Here is a 13,075-nt window from a genome sequence, read left to right on the forward strand (position 1 = left end):
TCTTAAAATTATTCCGACTGTCATAGCAGGAGATGATCTCACATTATTAGACCAAATCCCTGCACTACTTATGCCTGCAACAGAACAATTAAGTTATGGCTTTTTGTACTAGTTCAGACACTTTCAGCAAATGGAGGAGAAATTAGGACAGAAAGGAAAAGGTATGGTATAATTGAAATTGTGGATATTGACCAGATGGTTCACAGAGCAGGCCATATGCATTCACCTCAAAAGATATTCTATGTAATCAGATTTTTATTTTATGGGACCAGCAATTGGATCTGTACAAACTGAGTTAGCGCAGTTTGAGTAATTTACCATTAATCATTTGAGATTTATTTGAATTAGTGTAAAACATCACTTTTGACCGATTATGGAAATATTTATTAGAGACTTCATTGCCCTGATTTTTTAAGGCAACCAATAAAACCTTTGTTGAGCAGCCAATACAAATTTGTGTTGGGCAAACATACAGACTGACATTATCCTTGGTGGAACACTGAATTCTGTGATATCCTGCCCTTCTTATTTTGATATCTAAAAAAATGCAGACGTAGCCTGCAGTTCACAAGGATAGAATGTGAAAAATACAAATATTTTAAAAACTTTGAAAGGAAGAAACCATTAGAAAGAATGCAGTGCGCCATAAATGAAAACAGCAGTCACGATAGAAAATTGCCCTGCTTGCAAACTAATAGAAATTCCGAAAGCTGCTGAACTAATAAAAATTTGACTCTCAGAAAAGCATGAAAGAAGCTACCTTTAGAGGGTCGAGTGGAGTCAAATCTCTGTTCTGAATTTCAAACATCCCAGAAGATGAAAGTAACTGTTTTTGCCTTGAAAAATTGCTTTGAGAACCAAATCCAGATTTCCACTGTATCCTGTTTTTCCTAAGATGCTATGCAAGTGGAATTTTATTTTAAATATAAATGAAATTGACCACTTAGATATTCATGATAAGATTTTAACAATGCCACATATCATTAATAGTAATAATCAATAACCTTCTTAATAATGATGATAATTACCATAATAACCAAATTGCCATTTAAAATCCATTTGATTCATATGTTCTTTGCGAAGATGGAGCCAATCTAATCTGGCTTTGAGTAATTCAGATCCACAGCAACATGGTTAACTTAAATGACCTCTGAAATGGTCCATCAAACTAGCCATGTCAAAATTGCTGTGCCTAAACACAAAGCATCAAGCTAGACAGACCATCCTGCATCAACATAAGACATAGTCCTGGAAAAAAAGTCATTCCCAGGCCACTTATCGTTGTAAAGTCACCTTCTCAACCATCTGGGTCCCAAAGTGTCTCAAAGATGAAGAGCTTCAAAGTCATTGAATCATGCATTTCAAATGTCCCAGACAGCCCTGTTCCAGCAATGAGAAATGAGGATTTCAAGGTACGGGAACCTTGGAATCACAAGAGGGGTTGTACATTTGTTCAAAACAAATAAGGAAGCATATGTAAGGTTTAGAAAGATGAATTCAGATAGGGCCTTTGAGGAAAATAAAGCAAGCAGAAATTAGAAAAGCTAGAAGAGGCCATGAAATGTCATTGGCAAGTCAAATTAAGAATTCTAAGGCTTTTTATTGATTCATTAAGAGAATTACTGGGGAGAAGGTAGGACCACACTAAGATAAAATGGGGGAATTTATGTTTGGAGACAAAGGATATAGGCAATGTACTAATCGAGTAGTTTGCATCTATATTCACCAGGGAGGACAGAAAGATCATTGTGTAGTATATATATATGCTGGGATAGTTTGAGATCAAGGTGGTGGTGGTGTTGGGTCTCTTGAAGTGCATGAATGTGGTCTATCTTGGTTATTGAGAGAGGCAAGAGAAGAGATTGCTGGGGCCTTGATGAAGATCTTTAAAGAAACTTACTGAAACACCAGCAACCCTCATCCAATTTCATAATACACTTCAGAGAAAGAAATTTACCATTCTCATCTGGTCTATATGCAACTTCAGATACATACTGACTTGAATGACTCTAATTGGCCCGAGAGGATATTTTAAGGATGGCAGAATAAATGGTGGCCTCATCCAGATACTAGATAATATTACCAAAATTAGATCCATCTCCATGATCTCACAATTATTTGTGGACTGCCAACTGTATTGGGAGTTTTGTTCCATAAATCAGCCAGTTCAAAACAGCATCCATATGTTCGGCACAGTGGCACAGCATAGAGTTGCTGTCTTAAAGTGCCATGGACCCGGGTTCGATCCTGGGTACAGGTGCTGTCTGAACGGAATTTGTACATGCTCCCTGTAACCACATGGGTTTTTCCAGGTGCTCCTGTTTCCCCCCCACATTCCAAAGACATGCAGGTTTGTAGGTTAATTGGCTTCTGTAAAATGTCAATTGTCCGTAGTATGTTGGATAGTGCTAGTGTATGTGATGATTGCTGGTTGGCATAGATTCGGTGGGCCAAAGGGGTTGTTTCCACACTGTATCTTTCTAAACCTCTCATATGGTCTTCTGGGTCAACATCAGCAGAAATGAATTCCTCCATAGTATGTAAACTCATGGCCCTAATAAGCCATTATTCCACCATTGTTATTAAGCCATGATATCAAGCCTAGTTTAATGGCATGTAGCAGAGCATGTTGGGGCAGCATCAGACATACATAATTATAATATAAGAAAATAACTGCAGATGCTGGTACAAATCGATTTATTCACAAAATGCTGGAGTAACTCAGCAGGTCAGGCAGCATCTCGGGAGAGAAGGAATGGGTGACGTTTCGGGTCGAGACCCTTCTTCAGACTGATGTCGGGGTTGGGACAAAGGAAGGATATAGGTGGAGACAGGAAGATAGAGGGAGATCTGGGAAGGAGGAGGGGAAGGGAGGGACAGAGGAGCTATCTGAAGTTGGAGAAGTCGACGTTCATACCAATTATAATGTGCCTGGGCAAAGGAACATCACCTGCTGTTCACCTCCATACTGCCCAATATCAAATCTCAAAAATATTGCTTCACCAGTGGGTCTAAACCTTGAATCTCTATTCAACAACACCTGGAGTACTGCATAGATTTAGGAATCTGGCTCACCACCACCTTCTCAATGATAATTAGCAATGGACTACAAAACCCAAAAGATCTGAAATTCTTGACAGATTTACAAGCTACAATATAATTTGGCTGTGCTCAGCAGTACCACAAACATGTGAATGGCACAATAACTCCGACACTACTGGATGATGAAATGCCAGGATATATAGAAACCAAAAAAAGCCTCAAAAAGTACCTAAATCAATATTTAAGATACAATCTTCAAAAGGTTCTGTTAAAAATCTTAAGACTACACAAAATAAATTATTTACCATTCAAGAATTACAGAATGGTCGAGTCAGAACAATTGTTTAAAATTAATAGAAAGTGCATTATTTCAATTTACTGACGCTGTCGTGAAAATGTGGTCTCACTTCCCAATTTCCTATGACAAATATATGTGCTTCATGGGTTTAATCATTTTCTTATCTAATCCGATTATTTTTCTCCAGTTTTTACTATTTTTAGATGATTAAACGTAGCAACATTATTCTATAACAAACAGAGTCGTATTATTTCCTGATAATCCAACGCAAATCAAATTCTGTGGTCCTGCAGCCTGTCTATTGCTGATTTAATGTTTCAAGATTTGCCCACTATTTCATGGAGATGGCTTATCTTAACCCATGTCAAACAGAATAACAGACAAAGCAGCAGAAAAATAATAGGTTTAATTTTATGTCACATCTATAAATCATGAGGCAGTAGCTATTACTATAATTTGTCCATTTATTTGTGATTGAAATATTTGAGCGATTTAGCCCCTTAAACCAATGATTTTCATGTAACCATTTATCCATAAATTATTCAATTCCACTACAAAATTATTTTCCCTAAATTTAGCCAATGTTTGAAATCCTTAAATGGTTGGATTTAAAATTCTGGCTTTGGGTTGGTGGATTGCAATGGGAATTCAATTTAGGCATGCATTTCTACTGTTGTGCAAAATTGAAGGTGATACAAGGGTAATTACAGATGGACAGTAAGTGGCCTGGCAGCAATATCCAGACCCCAACAGAAAATGAATACAACAATATAGTTTACTGCTGGGATGGCTAGGCTAATGATATGATGCAAATGAAAAATTATGCAGAAACAGGTTTAAAACATATCTGGTTTTACCTTCAGCACAAAAAAGGCAAATCCCCAATCTGATGTTCCCAATGAAAAATGCTACTCACAAGAGCACATTTTTGGGAAAATCCAAGTACACCTTAACTTTTTGTTAACTGTGTTGAAATGCAACAGCAGAAAATGGACAATGACAGAAATTCCAAAATTAACAGAATTAATGGCAGAGATAATGGCCAAACACAGTAGCACACAGAAGTTAATTCCTCAATGCAAACTCTTTCCTGATATTTCTGTTCTACCTGACCCCTTCCTTATCTACAACCACACCAATTTTCTTTTCCTCACTTTCAACATCAATTACATCTCATCAGTACAATCCCTTATTGATGTGCATTTGCACACAAAGAAAGGAACTAGAAAACAAAGTTGAGGAGAGAAAAGGGGTAGACGACTCATTGTTAGTGTATCTCTCAACCACATTCAAAGCTCTAGTGCTTTGTATGTAAGAGCAGGTAGCTCAAAAGGCAAATCTGCATGTTGTGAATCACCAGCTACATTTGCAATTTCCACGGCAGTGCTAATTATAGTCATCCAGCATCTGAATATTGGACCGAAGTTTTAACTACTATCGTTGAAATTAAACTGGTGCCATCAGAGATGTGGAAGCCTGTGTTTTAAAGAACTTACATGGAATCACAATACTCCACTGATCTGTCAATCAATAGGCTACTAAGATGGCTGCTCCTCAATTGCATTGCCTTCGTGAAAATTGAATCTACTGCCACCCTCTAGACAACAACATATTTGCTTTCATCTGTGCTAATTTGCATCAGTGGTATTAACTGCCAACACTACTGCTTGCTGTGGGATGAAGCCAAATTATGTGGTCCAAGAGGTGCTCAAGATGAACTTTCACAACCATCTGCAACTACCCTCCAATGCAACTGAGCAACCATCCAAAAGAGGAAAGCAGTGCAGGGAAGAAAGATGGTGAAGGCACTCAGGAGTTGGACACAAACTCCCCAATTATGATTAGTCAAATGTACAGCTTGATTTTCACCGGCATATCGTTTGACTGGAATATGACTTGCATGATTTGTACTCAGGCCAACAATGAGATGACAAGCAAAAGAAGAAATGACAACATGTGATTATATCACTAGAGTGATCTGTGCTTCTCTTTAATTCTTATCACTTTTGTGAAGTGAACATGCAAGGCCAGCTATTACTGATCATTCCTAAATACCAAAGAAAGTGGTGTGGAGCAGCCATCCCAATCTACCGTAGTCTCAATCTACATAGTGAATAAGCCAGTATATCGGACTATAGGAAGAGGCAAATATAATCTCGGATCACCCGGAGTCAACCCTATTGGTGTTAGGGGGTACCCAAGCTCCAGCTGCCCTTGCCTTTTGAGATGGCACAGGCCTTGAAATGGAGAAAATGACTTGGAGTTGTTGCCATTGATGCAATGCTTGCATTATGAGTACTTCAATAATTGTGAACATTCAGGGCAGTTAATGGCTTGGCAATGCAGCTAGCAAATATTTTACTGGATAAGTTGAAGCTTCTTTATCACCTTTGGAGTGCACTCAAGCACAGTACGTTCTTTACCATCTGGAGTTTTGTACAGGATCTGCAAGAAAGAAAATCATGCCAAGGCCAAAAGGAGTGTCCATAGTTGCATAAGCAACTGTCAGACTGCCAATGACACGCAAAAGAATATTACAGAAAGAAGAACTGGACAACTAATATCATTCAACATTAAGGAAAGTGACAAGAGTCCCATCCGATGCACATATCATTGCCACCTCTAATGTGGGGATATTAACTCCACTCATATTATTTCAACTTTGAATGTTAACACAGTCTGTATGCTTTTAGACAGAGTGCCTCTCCAAAATTCTCCTATACGTGAAGTCCTCATCCAAACTTCAGAGATTAGATATGCCCTGCATTACCTTTTACTCATTCTCTTGTTTTTCGTGGTACACACAAGGACTATATCTGCAACCCTGTGGGAAGAACATTGAATTTTTTCATTTTCAAGTAAGCCACCTCCCTCTTTTCTGTTTTCTCTCCTCCTGATCTAGCTAGATCCTCTCGCAAATGATCCCCTTCTTTCAAATTCTCATTCCCAAATTCTCTTTCCTAGCTTTTTTCCCCTCCCCACCTGATTCCATCTGCCTGTAATCCACACTCTACCCACTCATTCCCCCATCCCTTCCACACACCTTTTGCCAGCATCCTTCCCTTATCTGGATCCACTCATTACCTTCATTTCTTATCAAATTCCATAATCAACAACTCATCATTGTTTTCACTTTATTCACAAAATGCTGGAGTAACTCAGCAGGTCAGGCAGCATCTCAGGAGAGAAGGAATGGGTGATGTTTCGGGTCGAGACCCTTCTTCAGACTGTTTTCACTAATCACCCCCCATCCTTTATCACAATCTTCAACCCTCCCTCCCCTCCCCACGGCTCCAGATGCCCTCAACCCCTCCTCTCCTGGATCCACCCATCGCTTTGCCCTTTTCAATTGGCTATCTCCACTTTATACTCTCAGCCTGATACAGGAATGTTGACTATCCTTTGGCTTCCACAGATGGATATTCTTCCACCAACTTAGTCCACCTGTTTGTTTTTCATTTTCAGATTTCAGCATTGGCAGGCTTATGTTTGCACGATTTTATTATTTCCAAGATCTGCAAGTTAGAGATACTTATGAAGTAGAGTATGCACCTCCAACCTGCTCAGGCAACAGAATCTCATTTCGAGCGCTTGCTGGCTGTTACCACTTAACACCTTGGGAGCTCTGGAGCATTTCCAAGAGTCCAAACACCAAAGTAGGCTACCTTCCAGGGCCGGATTAGGCTAGTGCGGGGCCTGTAGCTAGGGTTGCCAACTTCCTCACTCCCAAATATGGGAAAAGATTACGCCACCGCCCCGCGCCCCACATGACCTCACCCAGCCAGCGGTCACGTGCTCCCGCTCCATCAATGGCGGCCGCCTGGGCTGGGAGGCGCCACCCGGGCCTACACTGTCTGAAAGTTAGGGTTGCCAACTGTCCCGTTTTAGCCAGGACATCCCGTAATTTGGGCTCAATTGGCTTGTCCCATACGGGACCGCCCTTGTCCCATATTGGGCCCAGGGGGACACTGTAGGCCCAGACAGAGTAGGTAGGAAAAAACTGCAGATGCTGGTTAAAATCTGTGCCTACCTTCCGGAGATCAGGACAGTGTAGCCCCGGGCACCGCCTAACAGAGGTTGCATAGCAACCCACATCCCGGCCCGTCACCATTGGTGGAGCGGGAGCAAGTGGCCGCTGGCTGGGAGAGGTCATGTGGGGCGCGGGGTGGTGATGTCACCTTGTCCCATATTTGGGAGTGCTATAGTTGGCACCCCTACCAGAGGTAGACACAAAATGCTGGAGTAACTCAGCGGGTCAGGCAGCATCTCGGGAGAGAAGGAATGGGTGACATTTCGGGTTGAGACCCTTCCGAAGGGTCTGGACCCGAAACGTCACCCATCTTCTGCTGGACCATCATGAGGCGGGCAAGGACTTCGCCATGGACGATGAAGGTGATGAAAGTATCCACAAACTAAAGGCGAAGAAGAGGAAGGGGCAAGGTTTTGGCTCCGAGGAAGGCGCTCGATCCAGGCTGCGAGAAGACTATGACTCCGTGGAACAAGACGGCGACGAGCCAGGCCCTCAACGCTCGGTGGACGGGTGGATCCTGTTTGTGACCGGGGTCTACGAGGAAGCCACCAAGGAGGACATCCACGACAAGTTTGCCGAGTACCGTGAGATCAAGAACCTGCACCTCAACCTGGCCTGGCGCACCGGCTACCTCAAGGGCTACGCTCTGGTGGAGTACGAGACCTCGGCTACAAGGAGGCGCAGGTGGCCATGGAGGGTTTGAGCGGGTTGGAGCTGGCCGGGCAGCCCATCAGCGTGGACTGGGACTTCGTCAGGGGGCCCCCTAGGGGCAAGAGGTGGAGTGACCGGAAGCGTTACTGAGTCGGGACGGAGTGCGGAACGACCGGTGAGACAGAGCGGCCCACACAGCGCGGGGATCGAGACACGCCCGCAGATCGCCATGCCCAAACGTGCGTTACAGGGGCCATTTAATCTCAGTCGGGACAGTCGTGGGGCTGGAGGGGTAAGGGTGGGGAGGGAAGGGTAAGGTTGGCTTGTGCAAAACAACACTCAGAAATAAAGTATTTTAGTTTTTTTTAAATCTTCAGTCTGAAGAAGCATTTAGTGCGGGGCCCGTAGCATCTGCTACTTTTGCAACTAGGTTGATCCGGCACTGCTACTTTCATCTTCCCTTGTGCGGTAGCGCTGATATGAATGGAATCATAGAAACCTTTGTGTTCTTGTTCTATGCCTGTATGGAACTTTGCGAGTCTTCAAGGTACAATAGAAGTCTTTATTACAGTAACTCAATGCTGGCAGCAAGACAACTAAAATGGCTGCAACCCCACAATCTGACTGCACACTCCACACTGTGTACAACCAAGATAACTATGTACAAAACATCTCCCTTTGTACATGATACTAAGCTGGGGAGTAGTGTGAATTGTGAGGAAGATGCAATAAGGCTGCAGGGTGACTTGGACAGGTTGTGTGAGTGGGCGGAGTGGGCGGATACATGGCAGATGCAGTTTAATGTAGATAAGTGTGAGGTTATTCACTTTGGAAGTAAGAATAGAAAGGCAGATTATTATCTGAATGGTGTCAAGTTAGGAAGAGGGGATGTTCAATGAGATCTGGGTGTCCTAGTGCATCAGTCACTGAAAGGAAGCATGCAGGTACAGCAGGCAGTGAAGAAAGCCAATGGAATGTTGGCCTTCGTAACAAGAGGATTTGAGTATAGGAGCAAAGAGGTCCTTCTACAGTTGTACCGGGCCCTGGTGAGACCACACCTGGAGTATTGTGTGCAGTTTTGGTCTCCAAATTTGAGGAAGGATATTCTTGCTATTGAGGGCGTGCGGCGTAGGTTCACTAGGTTGATTCCCGGAATGGCGGGACTGTCGTATGTTGAAAGGCTGGAGCAATTAGGCTTGTATACACTGGAATTTAGAAGGATGAGGGGGGATCTTATTGAAACATATAAGATAATTAGGGGATTGGACACATTAGAGGCAGGAAACATGTTCCCAATGTTGGGGGAGTCCAGAACAAGGGGCCACAGTTTAAGAATAAGGGGTAGGCCATTTAGAACGGAGATGAGGAAGAACTTTTTCAGTCAGAGAGTGGTGAAGGTGTGGAATTCTCTGCCTCAGAAGGCAGTGGAGGCCAGTTCGTTGGATGCTTTCAAGAGAGAGCTGGATAGAGCTCTTAAGGATAGCGGAGTGAGGGTGTATGCGGAGAAGGCAGGAACGGGGTACTGATTGAGAGTGATCAGCCATGATCGCATTGAATGGCGGTGCTGGCTCGAAGGGCTGAATGGCCTACTCCTGCACCTATTGTCTATTGTCCTGTACAGCGCCACCTGCTGCACGGGAGGAGCAACGGGTCCTCCCACCCCACACAGTCCATCAAACATCACAGAAACAGAGCATGGATATAGATCCTTCAGCCTAAGAATTACAGTATCTGAAGTAATTTTATTTTAAATTAGTTGCGACTTGCAATCCATTTTGCCTTGATTACATGCAGCGAAACCAGATTTTGGCTCAGCGTCTCATGCAATCAATTTTCTATCTTACCATATCAAGAGCAATTTTTATATTACAAGGGGAATCTTGTGCCGACTCATTTTCATGTTCAGTGGATGTCTTTGGCTACAGAGCAGATTTCTGTGGCAGAGCACAGCACAAATTGTAGGCATCAGGGTGTGTAAATAAGTTTGCTCTTTTATCTTGGGGAAAACAAATCTAATTATTACCCCTCAATAACTTCTGTTACTAAACCACTTTCAATCTATTCAGATAATTTGTCAATTTTAAGGTGAGGGTGAAAGATTTGATAGGAACCCGAGGGGCAACTTTTTCCAATCAGTGTGATGGGTGTATGGAATTAGCTGCCAAAGGAGGTTGTTGAGGCGGGTACAAAAACATTTAAAAGGCTCTTGGACAGGTACATGGATAACTGGTAGGGAGTAAGATATGGACCAAATGCAGACAAATGAGACTAGCTTGGATGGTCTGTTCTTGATCGGTCTGCATGGACAAATTGAGGAAAGGCTAATTACAATATATTGGATAGGTGTTGGGGAGAGAATATTGCATGCAGCTGTTACTGGGCATGTGGAAGTCATTTAAAGGTGACCTAGTCAGAATTTAGCAGCCAACATATTCCTATGGAGGAAGAAAGATAAGGATGCCCAGGTTCGGGAGACTTGATGACGAGAGTTGTTGTAAATTAGATCAAAAGGAGAAAGATGACGGAAACTGAAATCAGACAAGGCCCTTGAAGAATATGAAATGAAGCAAGAATTCATTTAAACAGGGAATCAGGTTGATAAAAAGGAGCCATATAATGTCGTCGGTGAGTCAGATTAAAGAAAATACCACGCTATTTTATGCACTAAAGACAAGAGGATGACGATGGAAAGCGTAGGAATAATCAAAGACAAGAGGAGGGAAACCTTTGCCTAAAGCTCAAGTAGGTAGTCAAGGAATCAAATGACTTTATATCAGTATTTAGCAAAGAGAACAGCGAGACCAGAGAAGCAATAGGCTGATATTCTAGGCCACGTTGCTATAAAGGAGGAGAAGATGTTAGGACTTTAAGAACATCAATGTGGAAAGGTTCCCAGGATCTGATGGATCTATACCAGGTTACTGAGGGAGGCAAGTGAGTAGATTATTGGGGACTTCACAGATATCCTTTCATCCTCTTTAGCCACAGGTGAGGTCTAAAAGGATTACTTTAAGAAGGGCAAGAGGGAGATTATCAGAAAAGATTCTTATGTACAGGTTTTGCTCACATTTGGGAAAGCATGGACGTATTATGGATAGTCAGCATAGCTTTGTGGGGGGGAGGTGGGAGGGAGTTCATGTCTTACAAATATGAATGAGCTTTTTGAATGAATATATAAAATTATGAAAGGCATAATCAGTCTTTTTCCAGATGGAAATATCAGATACTAGTGGACATAGCTTCAAAGTAAAGGGCAAAAGGTGAAAGGAGATTTACAAGGCAAGTTTTTTTTTGCAGAGTGGTAGGTGCCTGGAATGGGCTACCAGGAGGGGTAGTGGAGGCAAACAATGATAACAATATTTGGGAGGCATTTAGGCAGATAAGCAAACAAGAATTGGAGGGTCACAGTCCAAGTGCACGTCGATGGGATTAACTTAATTTGGCATCATGGTCATCATTCCCAGCTATTATCAGACAACTGAACTATCCTATCACTAACTAGAGTGCAATCCTGAACTACCATCTACCTCATTAGAGACCCTTGGACGATCTTTAATCGGACGTTACCTCGAACTAAACAATATTCCCTTCATCTGTACACTGTGGATGGTTTGATTGTAATTATGTATATTCTTTCTGCTGACTGAAAAGCATGCAACAAAAAAATAATTTCACTGTTTCTCAGTACACATGACAATAATAAACTAAACATTAAATAAAATCCATGGGCCAATGGGCCTGTTCCTGTGCTACCATTCCGTGTTCAATGATCAAAAAAGGACGCAATTTTTTTTTATATCCCCAGGAATAATTGAAGTTCTTAACTTGGACAGGAGATAAATATATTGCAGAAGCAATATTAGAGCAAGATAATACCACACATTCACTTGCCAGAAATGGGTTACTCACCACAAAAAGAAAATCCAAACCAGAGATTTCTCACAATCTTGGTTTAGAGATACAACATAGAAACAACCACACTGTCAGAGTCCATGCCAACCATTGATCCATGTTATCACACTTTCACATCCAATCCGTACACACTCAGCAGCCACTTAACCTACAAACCTGCACATCTTTGGGATGTGGGAGGAAACTGAGCACGCAGACAAAACACACAGTCATAGCGAGAGTGTGCAAACTTCACAGTGACAGCTCGAGATCAAATCCAGATCTCTGGAATTGTGATACAGCCACTCGAGATTTTTTTAGATTTAGATATACAGCGCAGAAACAGGCCCTTCGGCCCACCGGGTCCGCGCCGCCCAGCAATCCCCACACATTAACATTATCCTACACCCACTAGGGACAATTTTTACATTTGCCCAGCCAATTAACCTACAAACCTGTACGTCTTTGGAGTGTGGGAGGAAACCGAAGATGTCGGAGAAAACCCACGCAGGTCACGGGGAGAACGTACAAACTCCGTACAGTACCCACAGTCAGGATCGAACCCGAGTCTCCGGCGCTGCATTCGCTGTAAGGCAGCAACTCTACCGCTGCGCCACTGTGCCTAGCAGCTATGCCACTGTCATGCTCATCTTCTTCAGTAATACCATCAATATATCCACCATTTCCTTTTTCCCCCATCATGTTTATTTAGTTTCTACTTAAGTGTAGCACAAAGAAATTGGGGAAAATAGAATGTGAAGTATAAAAAAATGGACAAAACTGAATAAACACCATCAACGTATCAGGGTGTTAAAGATGCAGAGAAAGCAAATAAACCTTCAATGAAGATAAACTAAATGACCTACATTGTATTTCAAAATCTAAAGATGTTGCAGTTATTAAAAGCATACGGACGAATGTAACAAAATCCTGGTGGGATACAATTAAGGGGTGCGTGTGCATGAATCAGGCAAAACCACAGAGCCAGGCAAGCTTGAAAGGTGGTATTATTGCCACTTATAGGTTTCGATAAAGTCATGGATAATGGAGGTCACGATCAGATGTCTAATCTTGTTGAAAGGACAATTCTGAAAGATAATAAATTTGAAACTAATCTGCAGAAACAATATTCGAGTGTATGAATGGTCAATCTATGGAACCTG

General features: G+C 42.3%; 1 protein-coding gene across 1 annotated transcript in view; it reads right to left on the reverse strand.

Moving 5' to 3' along the window:
* The window catches only part of pde4ba (phosphodiesterase 4B, cAMP-specific a), a 444,556-nt gene that overhangs the window by 409,038 nt on the left and 22,443 nt on the right, over positions 1-13,075 (reverse strand). The window lies entirely within an intron of this gene.

The sequence above is a fragment of the Rhinoraja longicauda genome, chromosome 11 (assembly GCF_053455715.1).
Source record: "Rhinoraja longicauda isolate Sanriku21f chromosome 11, sRhiLon1.1, whole genome shotgun sequence".
Taxonomy (NCBI): Eukaryota; Metazoa; Chordata; class Chondrichthyes; order Rajiformes; family Arhynchobatidae; genus Rhinoraja; species Rhinoraja longicauda.